General features: G+C 47.1%; 1 protein-coding gene and 1 pseudogene across 4 annotated transcripts in view; both read left to right on the top strand.

Moving 5' to 3' along the window:
• The window catches only part of TOR (target of rapamycin), a 167,707-nt gene that overhangs the window by 65,906 nt on the left and 88,226 nt on the right, over positions 1-13,575 (top strand). The gene's annotated exons all lie outside the window — the stretch shown is intronic.
• LOC147637340 (uncharacterized) lies at positions 11,302-13,195 on the top strand (annotated as a pseudogene).

Genomic DNA, 13,575 nt, shown 5'->3' with positions numbered 1-13,575 from the left:
GAGTCATCTTGTATGTAGATGACATGCTCATTACAGGTACTAGCAAAGCACAAATTTCAGATTTCAAAGCTGATTTGAAAGCTGAATTTGATATGTCAGATTTGGGGCCTTTACACTACTATCTCGGCATACAGTTTATGCATACAGATGATGGCATTGTTATGCAGCAAACTAAGTACATAAAAAGTTTGCTAAAAAGGTTTCACATGGATGAATCTAAGCCCATTACTACTCTGGTAGAACCAGGTGTACGGCTTACTATGCATGATATTGGAGAGCCTTTTGAGGCCGGCATTTACAGGCAGGCAGTGGGATGCCTCATTTACTTGTGTAACACGAGGCCAGACATATCTTTTGGGGTGTCTTTGTTGAGCAAATTCATGCACAGCCCAGACACAAAGCATTGGCAAGCAGTCAAATGCATTTTTCGTTATCTTAAGGGTACCCTGGATCTTGGTTTGTTCTATCCCAGGGGAGGCAGCTTGCAGCTTTATGCATACAGTGATTCAGATTGGGCTGGTGATTATGATACCAGGCAATCCACCAGTGGGAATTGTTTTTTTCTTGGCAGTTCATGCATATCTTGGTTGAGTAAAAAGCAACCCACTGTTGCTACATCTACTTGTGAGGCTGAGTACAGGGCAGTCTTCACAGCTACAGTAGATTGTGTATGGTTGAGGAGACTATTGGCTGATCTTTGTGAGTGTCAGCAGACACCCACCACCATTCTCACTGATAGCCAGAGTGCTATGGCCGTGGCACGAAATCCAGTATTTCATGCATGCACCAAGCACATTGAGATTCATTATCACTATGTCAGAGAGAGGCTACATGCAAAGGAGATCAGTTTATCTTATTGCGCTACACAGGATAATGTTGCAGATCTATTCACAAAAGCTTTACCTCGAGAAAAGTTTGAAGCTTTCCGCAAAGCTTTGGGCTTACTCTCATACAGAGAGTGATCTGCTACCTTGTACAGGTTCACACTTCCACTACAGGGGGGATTTGTAGGCATATGCTCACTTATGGTAGTGCTATGTGTGAACAGGGCTTAACCAAGGGCACTTTTTCCCATGTGGTTTTTCCCCTTGGACATTAAGTGTGAAAGGACGCTCTTAACATATAATATTTTGTACTTCTATATTATATGGATGTGGCACACATGCAAGGGTTGACTTGCATTTTGTGGATACCACACTTTTGGCTCTCCCTCTCTCTCTCTCTCATTTCTGTGTGAGCTTTTCTACCCTCCACCTAACCCTAATGTGCAGGTTTGTGTGTGTGATTGTGTGAGTCCAACACCCAACAATCGCCGAAGCATCAAAATATAGGTTGCTGAAATGTGAAAATGCAATGCACATAAAAAGTGATGTGGCGATGGTGATGTGTTACTAACATGTGGTAGGATAGCAGCAGAGGGCCACCTTACGGGCTTGGAATGATATGCCTAGCTTTTGGAAAGCAAAAGATTAATAGCTTTTTAAATACTAAAAAGAGATGAGATTTTATTATTAAAAAGATGCTTTTTGGGGTATAAGTGAGTTTTGAAGCACTTTTCTCAAGGTTTTTTGGGCAAGAACTATAAATTCAGCTATTCATTCATTGTTGAGACATGTAAAAAGACGAGAGCTCTCTAGCTCTAAAAACTTGTACTCAAGACACCTCCAAGGAGTTAACTCTCTCTCTCTCTCTCTCTCTCTCTCTCTCTCTCGTTTATTTTCAAAATTTCTCAAGGTTTTATGCATGAATTTGTTGTTTTCTTCTTGAAGATAAGCTAAGTACCCGTGAGTTTGTTGTTTTCTTGAAGATAAGCCAAGTACATGTGCCATAGCCCTTACGAAGGCCTGTTACAGTTGATGGTCCATCTGTTTGCCATGTGCATGAAACCACTAAGCTACCTCCGAATACTTTGCACGTATGGGTAATGGTGGTGGCCGTGTTAACGAGGAAGGGGGAAATCCAGCCCGTCTCACCTGCTCCCTCTCCCTCTCCTCATGTAACTGCATAGAGGACTCTAGTACTAGGTGGTGTCTGTCAAGAGTGTTCACATGCTGCATGTAAGTGATGATGTGAAAGTGGGCATCTATAACCAGGGGGGCCACCCCAAACTCTGGACGAGGTTATAAGTTTTCTAGCCGTTATTAGCCCTAGGCTATTAATTTTAAGCTCTTAGTCAATCTAGACCTTATCTTGCTCGTGTGCTCAGCACACGTGGGAACCCTCTAGGTTCCCACGTCCTAGCTAAGCTCTTAACCCTAATCTTGGTTTAACCCTAACCCTTATCTTGGGTAAGTAGACGTCCCTAGTCCTAACCCTAGGCGTAAATACTTCCCTCCTCCTGTTCAATTGACGTACTCATGAATGCATAAGAAGACAAGCCTCATCCACATATAAGGGAGTGTTCACACCTAAGTAGGTGTTCACACACAAATACACTAACACATACCAAGAGGTGGTTAACACATAGACGGTACACAAGAGACTCCGAATCCCAACAATCCTCCCTTTGGAGCGAAGCTGGTGAGACCAAATAGGCAAAGGAAATAGGCCATCTCTTCGTCACCCCCTTAGCTCTTAACATGGATAAAGGATAACACGGAGCCTTTTTATAACACATACAAACATTTGTTACAAAGCTTTTTCGGGGGACAACTCGGATAGAGAACCCTTATTGACTCAACACACAAGAAAACTGGAATGCCCAATCATAGTCTTCCTCATTGAGGAGACCTGGGCTATTGTTGTAGTTCTCTCTTCTTCTTCAGTTGGCTCCACCTTATCTTCAGCAACGAGATGTGCATGGTGCTTTTCTTGCTCTTTTCTCAAGATTTTAAAAACAGTTTGCCCATTCATTTGTAGTACCTGCATTGGATCTTTTTATTGCTTTTCCTTTTCTCTGCTTTGGCAAAAGCCTTTTTGTGGTCAAGGCTGCTGCGAACTTGTTGTTCCTCTTTATTTCTTCTATCCTTCTCAAGAAGGAAAGCCACTAGGCTTTCAAAGTTTGTAGCTGCCACACGAAGGATTTCCAAACTCTGCTCATATCGAGTGACTGCTTGCATACTCTTAATGAGTACAACAACCTTGTCTCCGCCTTCCGGTTCACATTTAAGACTAGCAAGTTGCTGGACTCTTGACCCAAAATTGGCTGGATGATAACTCAACTCTTCATTTCCGTTCATTTTAAGATCATAAAACTTGAGCTTTAGGAAGAGTTAGTGATTTTATTACAGAAGATACCTACCATTTTCGCCCAGATTTTCTTGGCTGTGGATTTGAAGTCTATGTGATGCACCAAGGAATTTGCGAGGCATAGGTAGATCAAGGCGATGGCTCTCTCATTGTGTTGCCGCCATATCTTTTGCTTGTCTAGTTCAATATCTCCTGGATCTTGGTGGTCTCCTATGACTACCTCCCATACTCGCTCTTGCATCATCAGCAAGAGCTGCATCTTGGTTTGCTAGGTAGGGAACCCGGTGCCAGAGAACCTGTCGATTTTTGCCATTGATAGAGCCATGACGTCGAAGCAGAGGTAGTTTCAGTTGGCAAGCTGAGATGAGATGCTAATGGTGATGGCATAGGAGAAGCTCAACGTGTTCTGTCGAGAGCAGGCACATGTGTGGGAGTTAAGGTGGAGAAGCTCACAGCAGTCGGGCTGCAAAGCTACTGTCTGCCATAGTAGAGAAGATCACAACAATCGGGCTGTAGAGGTACAAAGCTACTTTCTTGTCAGAGCAGTGAAGACGGGTAGCAACAGCAGCAAAGAAGCAGTTGGTGAAGAAGGTTTGGCAAAGATGTGGAGCCACATGCAAAAACGGGATGTTGCAGGCAAGGGCACTGGGGCGGCAAGAAGGCTGAGGGGCTGGGCAGGAGTTGGCTCTGATACCAAATGTTGTACTTAGGGTTTTCAGAAGGTAACTAACCTAAGGTGGATAGTACGTACTCATAATGTGAGTGTAGAAAGAAAGAAACTTTTATTAACGTCTTAAAAAGACCACTAGGGTCTATGAGACAAAAAGGTGTTACAAAGTATTTGAGTGTTACATTGATCCTGGTAAAACAGAAAAATGAAACACTGAAAAAGACTACTAGCTACAAATACAAGTAGCATCCTTAGGAATACATCATCAGGAATACAAAGCAGAATAGAGAGAGAGAGAGAGAGAGAGAGAGAGAGAGAGAGAGAAATGAAATGAAATGATATATTAACGTCTTTAGAAGGCCAAAATGACCTATGAGACCAAAAAGGTTACAACAATTGGTGGATCTGATACAATGTCTGTGTAAGAAAAGCTAAAAACAACTAAACAACTAACTGAAACTGAAACAACTATGAGGAAAAGTACGGTACTAGGAGCTCCTAATGGATAACATCTGGGAGAAAAACTCCACAACAAAGGAAGCATCATACACATCACTATCCAAAGATGTCTCTCATCGGTCGATGGCGGATATCCTCAATGTCCTCCATAGTGAGTACTTTGATGACTGGACGTTTCCCATGCCGTGCTAGTATGGTCCTGATCCTCTGCTGTAGTCTCTGCCAGTGTTGAGATGGGCCTCTCATCTTGGGGCGCCTGGACCGCCCCAGCTCTATAGCCCGATCAATCAGTGTACCTCTGGTGCGGCTATACTCTGGGGCTAGCTGCAATGCCTGCTGGCCTGACTGCTCAATCTCTGGTCGAAAGAAGTCTGTAATCTGCCTCTGTAGGTGTCTCTCCCTCCCTGATCCCCTCCCTCTCAAGAGACCCTCTCTATGTCTACGAAGCTCCAGCAAGTATAATCCGAGGCATCTCTGATCCTGGTATCTCATGACTCTAGAAAGTGGGCCGAAACCCTCTCTAAACAGGCAATGAAAACGGCCTCGTATCTCATAATATACTGGACAGTGAAATATGCAATGTAACTCTCTCTCTGGCTCCATCTGGCACAGCTGACAAATCCTGGTCTGAGCTGGTACTCCTCTGAATGTGCCAGTCTCAATCTCTAGCTGGTGTGAGGATGTGCGCATCTGACCAATAACACACCGTACCCCATGAGAAAGATGAGTATCCATGTAGCTGGGTCTAATCACAAACCCATCCTGCGTGAGCTGGAGAAGATGATCTCTGTAGAAAGCCATCTTCGTACCAAGCTCGTGTGTCGGCTGTATCCATGTCCTCCTAGTGTCCAGCTGAATCAAGTCCTGCCTGATAAGTCTGGTAATCTCTGGCCGTGTGAGAGAGAGGGAGGGTGCATGCAGGGAGTACTGAAATGGAGGTAGCCTGTCCATACTAGCCATGCAGCTGGAACCAAGCTGTCATCTGTGCATACCAACATGATCTGCCGTCTCCCTGTGATGCCAACTGTCGTGAAGACTCCAGGGCTAAGCGAGCATATCTGTCTCTAGGGAGAGCCCAAGTGCTATATATAAAGGAGACTGATCCAGTGAGTGCCGCTACTACCAATGGGGGGGCAGCCATCTCTGCACGGATAATATCATGTGGTACGGAGGCCTTGGCCCTAATCATCCGGGAAATCATAGAAACCAAGGGCCTCTCCATACGTCTCCATCCGTCAGTGCTACCAGCTTGGTGGAGAAACCTCTCCTGAACCCTGCCTGCCCTGATGCACGCATGCCCTCTCTCTCTGCCCATCTACTCAACTCCTGCTCAAGAATAGATGCATATAATCTAGCCAATGTGTGACCAATCATGATGGTACGATAATTCCCAAGAAGCATGGGATCCCCTGACTTGAAGATAGGCACAATCGTGGACATATTCCAAGTCTTAGGAAAACCCTCACACATGGCTCGGTTAAACATCATAGCAATAAGCTCTGCAAGCATATCTCTGGCATGAATAAAGTGTTCTGCTACCAAACCATCATGATCATATGCTCTCCCAGTCCTCATCCTGTCAATAGCTTTCCTTAGCATCTCAGCAGTAAAGAAAGCACATGTCTCTGGGCATGGCTCCGATGGGTCTGGTAGGGGCGGCTGTCCTGTTGCTGCTGTGTACAGGGGTGCTGCATACTCACCCCAAATCTCTGTGGAGGTAATGGCTGGTGATGGTGAATGCTCATGGAATAGTCTCCATGCCTTGCCTGAGTCCTGACTCATAAATAACTGATACAAATCCCTCTCTAACTGAGCAAGATAAGCCCTCTTCTTCCGTCGCACTAGGTGTCGGAAGGTAATCCGTGACTGTCTGTGAGTGGTAACACCCATGAGCACCTCTCTCTGTAATCTGATCCTCATCTCTCTGCACTCCTCATCATACCAACTGTTCTGGGGCATGTTCCCAGATCGTCTCCGTGTAGGCTGACTATGGGGATATGCCTCCGATGCTGCAGCATGAAGCGTCTCTATCAATATCTGAGTGAGCTCATCTAATGGCCGTCCCGGCTCCTTGGCACATAAGCGTCTGTATATCTCATCCGTGTACACGGTGTCAGTCTCCCTCGTAAAGGTATAACGAGTGTGTGTGGAGACCTGTCCCAATGGAGCGGTGCTGAACTGAAATGTGAGAGTGAAGGACAAGATAGCATGATCCACTGCTATTCCAACCGGCCTAGTGCCTACCATAAAATCGTGAAAAGAGGGAATGAGACTGGGCTGAGCCATAACATAGTCCACTGTACTAGCACCATGCCTATGTGGAAAGCTAGTGAAACCGCCCGATGTCGGGAATCTCTGTAGGCCATTCAGGATGGCCAATCCATGTGCAGTCCCCATGTCTATCAAATACCGCCTATACACTGTATGCTCCTCATCCTGTGAGAGTCTAGATAGGCGCATATCCCTAACATCAAGCTCCCTCAACATCTCCTCTGAGGTATCATAAAATACTGTCTGGTTATGGGCGGTCCTGGCATTGAAGTCCCCCAGGAGAATGATGTCACCATCCCTGGAGAACTCCTAAATGTCATCATCCAAAATAGAAAAGGGAGACTTCCCTGCATACATTGATGTACTAGGAGCAGAATAGCATATAGCAATGTAGAGATATCTGCCCGTCTCTGCCCTCAGTCTAACCCACATGTACCTAGCCTGCTCATCTCTGTGGACTATATGTATCAGTGGCTGTAGCTCCTCTCTAAACAATACTGCCACTCCTCCTGAGCCCCGTCCTCTATGCTCTGAACGAGTCTCCTGTTTACAAGCTGTCTCCCATCGGTATCCACTAGCATGTGGCATGGACTGTCCAGGAGCCTGATGCGTCTCACAGTAGAAGATGATGTCCCTCCTAGTGAAACTATCCTCAAAAGCCCCTACATCAAGGCGTAGAGATCCATTACAATTCCAAGTAGCAACTTTGAGTGTAGTCCCATAGGTCTCGCGCCGTCATGAAGAGCGCCTGTCCATAATCACCACTCTACCATCTCTATAGAAGGCCACTTTCCCTTTCTGTCGGGCTGCCCTTATCTCTGGCATAACTTATTTCATGTGGGCAAGTTGCGAGAGTGTGAGGTCATCTCCAAGAAATATTCCCGTCTTCTTGAGTGTAGGACGTCTCTTCAAGAAGTCCTTCTTCGCTTCCATGAAGGGGGGGTGGGGGGTTGTCCTAGTGCATCATATAGCTCTCTAGCATAAGTATGCCATGCCTCAGGTGCAGTAATCGGAGTACCAGGCGAAACATTTTCCATGACCTCTTGCTGTCCTTCCCTAGGAAGAGCTGGTAGATCTCCTGCTCTAGCTTAGCCAGATAGGCTCGTTTCTTCCTCCCCACAAGGCGCGGAAAGATCATTCTGGCTTGTCTATGCATGTGAGACCCAATGGCAATCTCACGTTGCAGTTGTGCTCGTGTCTCACGACACTCATCATCATACCAACTGTTCTGTGGGGCAGTGCTGCGGGCGTGGGTGGAAGGGATCATAGTGCAGGGAAACGCATATGAGGCGGATGCATGTAGTACACCTGCCAATCCTCTCGTGATCTTGTCCAAAGGGCTATGTGGGTCTAAAGCGAACAAGCCATCAGATACTGCATCCCGATAAACCCCAACTGTCTCACGTGTAAACTGATATCTCGAGTACCTAGGTAGATGAGTGGCTGGCCCATCTCTCGGGGATCTACCTACTAGTGTGAAACTCAGGTATGCATGATCGGCTGCTATGCCAATGAAATCGTGAAACCCCGCACATCAGGTATCAGTGAAGGAGATCCCATCAAGTAGTCCACTGTGCTCGCTCCCCCTTTAGAGTTCCAGTGTGTGAGAGCATATGATCCTTGCCATCTCGATAAGCCATTGTATATGACCAACCCATGTGCACTCCCGAGTGTGAGAAAATGCCTGCCATAATCTGTAATCTCCCCCTCATCCTGTGCTGATCTCTGCAACCCTACGTCCTCTACCGTGATCTTCGGGTACATAGCCTCTTGAGTATCATACAACTCTGTCTGCTCTGTGCCTGTACGTGCATTAAAGTCTCGCAATAGTAATATGACTCCCATGCTGGCAAACCTCATGATATCATCATATAGTGGTATATAGGGCGACTCTCCTAATGGTGCAAACCTGGAGTGGCTGGGGGAAAGTAGCATACCGCCACATATAGCTCGTGGAGCCTCTCTCTGCATATTCGACCCACATGTACCTCGCATTTGCATCTCTATGTACCACATGTATTTTGTGACGAAGCTCCTCCCTATAAAGTATTGCCATTCCTCCAGATCCTCTAGTACCTCCCACTGTGCGTGGCTGAGGGTGGAAAACTGATTCCCATCTATAACCCTGGACGTCAGGAAGCCTCTTGATGGGTCTCCGTATACATAGCAGTATCACTGTGTCTGAAAGTATCCTCAAAGTACCCTGCATCTGTTCTAAGGACTCCGTTGCAATTCCACATCGTGAATCGCAAGGTCTCATAGGCCGCGCACCGTCAAGTGGGCCTTCTCTCCGTATAATGACTCCTCGGCCATCTCTGTATACCGCCGCCCATTTCCCCACTTTCCTTGCCTCAAGCACACGCGGCATGTGTTCCTTTCGGTGTGTTATCTGTGCTGGTGTAAGGTCCTCATCCAAATAAATCTTTTCCCCCTTAAGGGCCATCCTTTTGGAGAGGAAGGCCTTCTTCTTCTCCAAGTCACCAAACCTGATGATCAATATCTTCGCCCTGGTTTCATCTCTGCCTACTCGCCAGGTGGGATGGAGAATGAGGTGACAAGCTGTGATGCTATAATGTAGTCTACCACCGTGCCTCCGGTCCGTGCATGACTCCCATGGGGGAAGCATGTCAGTCCTCCTGATCCCGGCCACTGTAGCATCCCGTTATACATAACGAGACGATGCCTGACTCCCACCTCAGCATACAGGAGGACCACACGCCAGGGTACCTCGAGAGGGCCGGGGGAGTAGCAGTTCTATTTAGATGGGAGCTGCATGGGAGACTGAGAGTGGTAGCACAGGATCCAGAGGCCAGATACATGTGGATCAGCTTACAGCTCTCACAGGACAGGGTTATATACATAGCCCTATGTTACTTTCCTCCATCAGGATCCTCCTATGTCATTACAGAGGACATGCCACAGGAGGAGGAGACAGGAGCCTCACCATACACTTGTCTGCCAGAGGAGATTATGCATTATTCTACACTAGGGGAGGTACTTCTTACGGGTGACTTCAATGCCCACACACAGAGCAGACAGTGTGAGGTGTATGACTATGATGGAGGGTTTTTTGCGGATCATCCGTGAGAGCATGAGAACCTGAGGCCTCTCTATCTAAGACCATGTGGAGGTGGCGAGCCCAGGTGCCCATACTGTTGCAGCATACATCAAAGCAGGGGTGACTAGTGTGTCAAACAACCACCCCTTCGTGCGGGGCTCCTGGAAGTGTGCCTGGTGACACTATCTCTCTAGCATGGCTAGAGCTACATACCCTCGTGTGAGTCTATCCCTGGCTGCCTGTGCCATAGTAAATCTTCCTGGCGGAGTCGTAAATGTAATTTGTATTAATGTCTTCAAAAGGCCAAAATGACCTATGAGACCAAAAGCTACAATAATCTGGTCAGATGAAGTACAAATGTCACTGGTGTGTAACAAAAAAAAGTGAGAAAAGATATATAGATCTAGAGATCAAGAGTAACATGGGAAACATGGGAAACTTGGGAAGCTACTAAGAGGGGACGAAAGTGTCCACACACAGACATCTCTGGGCACGTGAGGCTCATGAATGTGTGAGGGTATAGATGGGCCCTTAGTGGATGAAATCCCTCATAGGTCGCTAAAGCATGAAGACAAGCTCCTCCGGGGTGAGAACTGCCTAGAGGGTATTTGCTGGTGATTTGTGATGATCTCTCTAATCCTCCCATGCCATCTGGATCTGCTACGGATACCCTGAGGTCTAGGGTGTCTGTCCCGACATAGCTGAGAGGCTTGCTCAAGAGTGACCCCTCTGGATGTGGATGCGGCTGTGTCCTGACCCTGCCTCTGCTGTGCTAAAGTATGTGCCGAGGAGCCGGGACGGCCATTAGATGAGCTCACTCAGATATTGATAGAGACGCTTCATGCTGCAGCATCCGAGGCATATCCCCATAGTGAGCCTACACGGAGACGATCTGGTAACATGCCCCAGAACAGTTGGTATGATGAGGAGTGCAGAGAGATGAGGATCAGCTTACAGAGAGAGGTGCTCATGGGTGTTACCACTCACAGACAGTCACGGATTACCTTCCGACACCTAGTGCGACGGAAGAAGAGGGCTTATCTTGCTCAGTTAGAGAGGGATTTGTACCAATTATTTATGAGTCAGGACTCAGGCGAGGCATGGAGACTATTCCATGAGCATTCACCATCACCAGCCATTACCTCCACAGAGATTTGGGGTGAGTATGCAGCATCCCTGTACACAGCACCAGGACAGCCGCCCCTGCCAGACCCATCGGAGCCATGCCCAGAGACATGTGCTTTCTTTATTGCTGAGATGGTAAGGAAAGCTATTGACAGGATGAGGACTGGGAGAGCATATGATCATGATGGTTTGGTAGCAGAGCACTTTATTCATGCCAGAGATATGCTTGCAGAGCTTATTGCTATGATGTTTAACCGAGCCATGTGTGAGGGTTTTCCTGAGACCTGGAATATGTCCCCACGATTGTGCCTATCGTCAAGTCAGGGGATCCCATGCTTCCTGGGAATTATCGTACCGTCATGATTGGTCACACATTGGCTAGATTATATGCATCTATTCTTGAGTAGGAGTTGAGTAGATGGGCAGAGAGAGAGAGGGCATACGTGCATCAGGGCAGGCAGGGTTCAGGAGAGGTTTCTCCACTCTAGACCATATCTTGACACTCAGAGCTATTATTGAGGAGGGCAGATTATATGGTAGGAGGATTTATTGTTGCTTTGTGGATTTCCGCAAAGCTTTTGACACAGTACCGAGAGCCAGACTGATGCGTAGACTACAGGAGATGGGAGTGCCCACAGAGCTAATTTGGGGAATCATGACTTTATACAGGACAGTTGTGGGGTAGGTACGTACTACTCAGGGTATATCTGAGATGGTTCACTCCACTATTGGGGTGAAACAGGGCTGCCCCCCTTTCTCCCACCTTATTTGGGATGTATGTGGATGAGGTTTCGGAGTATGTAGAGCAGGAGGGTGACAGAGGAGCACAGCTAGCAGGGACATGGATTCCGCTGTTATTGTATGCTGATGATATTGTGCTGATCTCAGATTCTCCAGAGGGGATGCAGCGTCATTTGGATGCATTGCACACGTTTGCAGAGGACAGTGGATTGTCTGTTAACCTTGGTAAAACCAAGGTGATGGTGTTTAACACCACAGCACAGTGGGTTAGGAGGTCAATACCCACCTTTACATATGGTCAGGAGACAGTGGAGTATACAGATGCATATACTTACCTTGGTGTGGTTTTTAGTGGCCCACTATTTTCCTTGAGGAGAGCAGCGGAGACTAGATTGACCATAGCTTATGCAGCATTGGGGAGACTAGAGAGGATGTGTTCGCAGGTTCAGTTTCAGGAACCTCGAACAAAGCTCTGGCTCTTTGACACTTTGGTCACTTCAGCCATGCTATATGGAGTGGAGATATGGGGACCCTCAGTGGATCACCACAGCCGACGAGCTGGTAGCACTGATGGATGGAGACGTATGGAGGGGTCCTTGGTTTCTATGATTTATCGGATGATTAGGGCCAAGGCCTCCGTACCACATGATATTATCCGTGCAGAGATGGCTGCCCCCCCATTGGTAGTAGAGGCACTCACTCGATCAGTCTCCTTTATACATAGCACTTGGGCTCTCCCTAGAGATAGATATGCTTGCTTAGCCCTGGAGTGTTCATGACAGTTGGCATCACAAGGAGACGGATCATGTTGGTATGCACAGATGACAGCTTGGTTCCAACTGCATGGCTTTAGTATGGACAGGCTACCTCCATTTGAGTACTCCCTGGATGCACCCTCCCTCTCTCTCACACAGGCAGGGATTACCAGACTTATCAGGCAGGACTTGACTCAGCTGGACACTAGGAGGACATGGATACAGCCGAGACACGAGCTTGGTACGAAGATGGCTTTCTAAAGAGATCATCTTCTCCAGCTCACGGAGGATGGGTTTGTGATTAGACCCAGCTACATGGATACTCATCTTTCTCATGTGGTACGGTGTGCTATTGGTCAGATGCGCACATCCTCACACTAGCTAGAGATTGAGGATGGCAGATTTAGAGGAGTACCAGTTGAGGCCAGGATTTGTCAGCTGTGCCAGATGGAGCCAGAGAGAGAGTTACATTACATATGTCACTGTCCAGTATATTATGAGATACGAGGCTGTTTTCACTGCCTGTTCAGAGAGGGCTTTGGAGCACTTTCTAGAGTCATGAGATACCAGGATCAGAGATGCCTCGGATTGTACTTGCTGGAGCTGCGTAGACATAGAGAGGGTCTCCTAAGAGGGAGGGGATCAGAGAGGGAGAGACACCTACAGAGGCAGATTACAGACTTCTTTCGACCAGAGATTGAGCAGTCAGGCCAGCAGGCATTGCAGCTAGCCCCAGAGTACAGCCGCACCAGAGGTACAATGATTGATCGGACTATAGAGCTGGGGCGGTCTAGGCGTCCCAAGATGAGAGGCCCATCTCGACACCGACGGAGACTACAACAGAGGATCAGGACCATACTAGCACGGCATGGGAGACGTCCAGTAAGAGTACTCATCATGGAGGACATTGAGGATATCCGCCATTGACTGATGAGAGACATCTGTGGATAGTGATGTGTATGATGGTTACCTTTGTTGCTGGAGTTTTCCTTCCAGATGTTATCCATTAGGAGCTCATAGTACCGTACTTTTCTTGAGTTGTTTCAGTTTCAGTTAGTTGTTTAGTTGTTTTTAGCTTTCCTTACACAGACATTGTATCAGATCCACCAATTGTTGTAACCTTTTTGGTCTCATAGGTCATTTTGGCCTTCTGAAGACGTTAATATTTCATTTCATTTCATTTTCATTTCTCTCTCTCTCTCCCTCTCTCTCTCTCTCTGAGATGCGGAGAATTTGCATGAGTCAATGATATTGATTAGATGTCTTTTAAAGTTCATCACATACAATGCTTTTTGTAGGCTTTAGTG

This window comes from Cibotium barometz, chromosome 6 (assembly GCF_041138505.1).
Source record: "Cibotium barometz isolate CiBa-2024 chromosome 6, ASM4113850v1, whole genome shotgun sequence".
NCBI lineage: Eukaryota > Viridiplantae > Streptophyta > Polypodiopsida > Cyatheales > Cibotiaceae > Cibotium > Cibotium barometz.
This window is presented reverse-complemented; position numbering and strand designations above follow the sequence as displayed.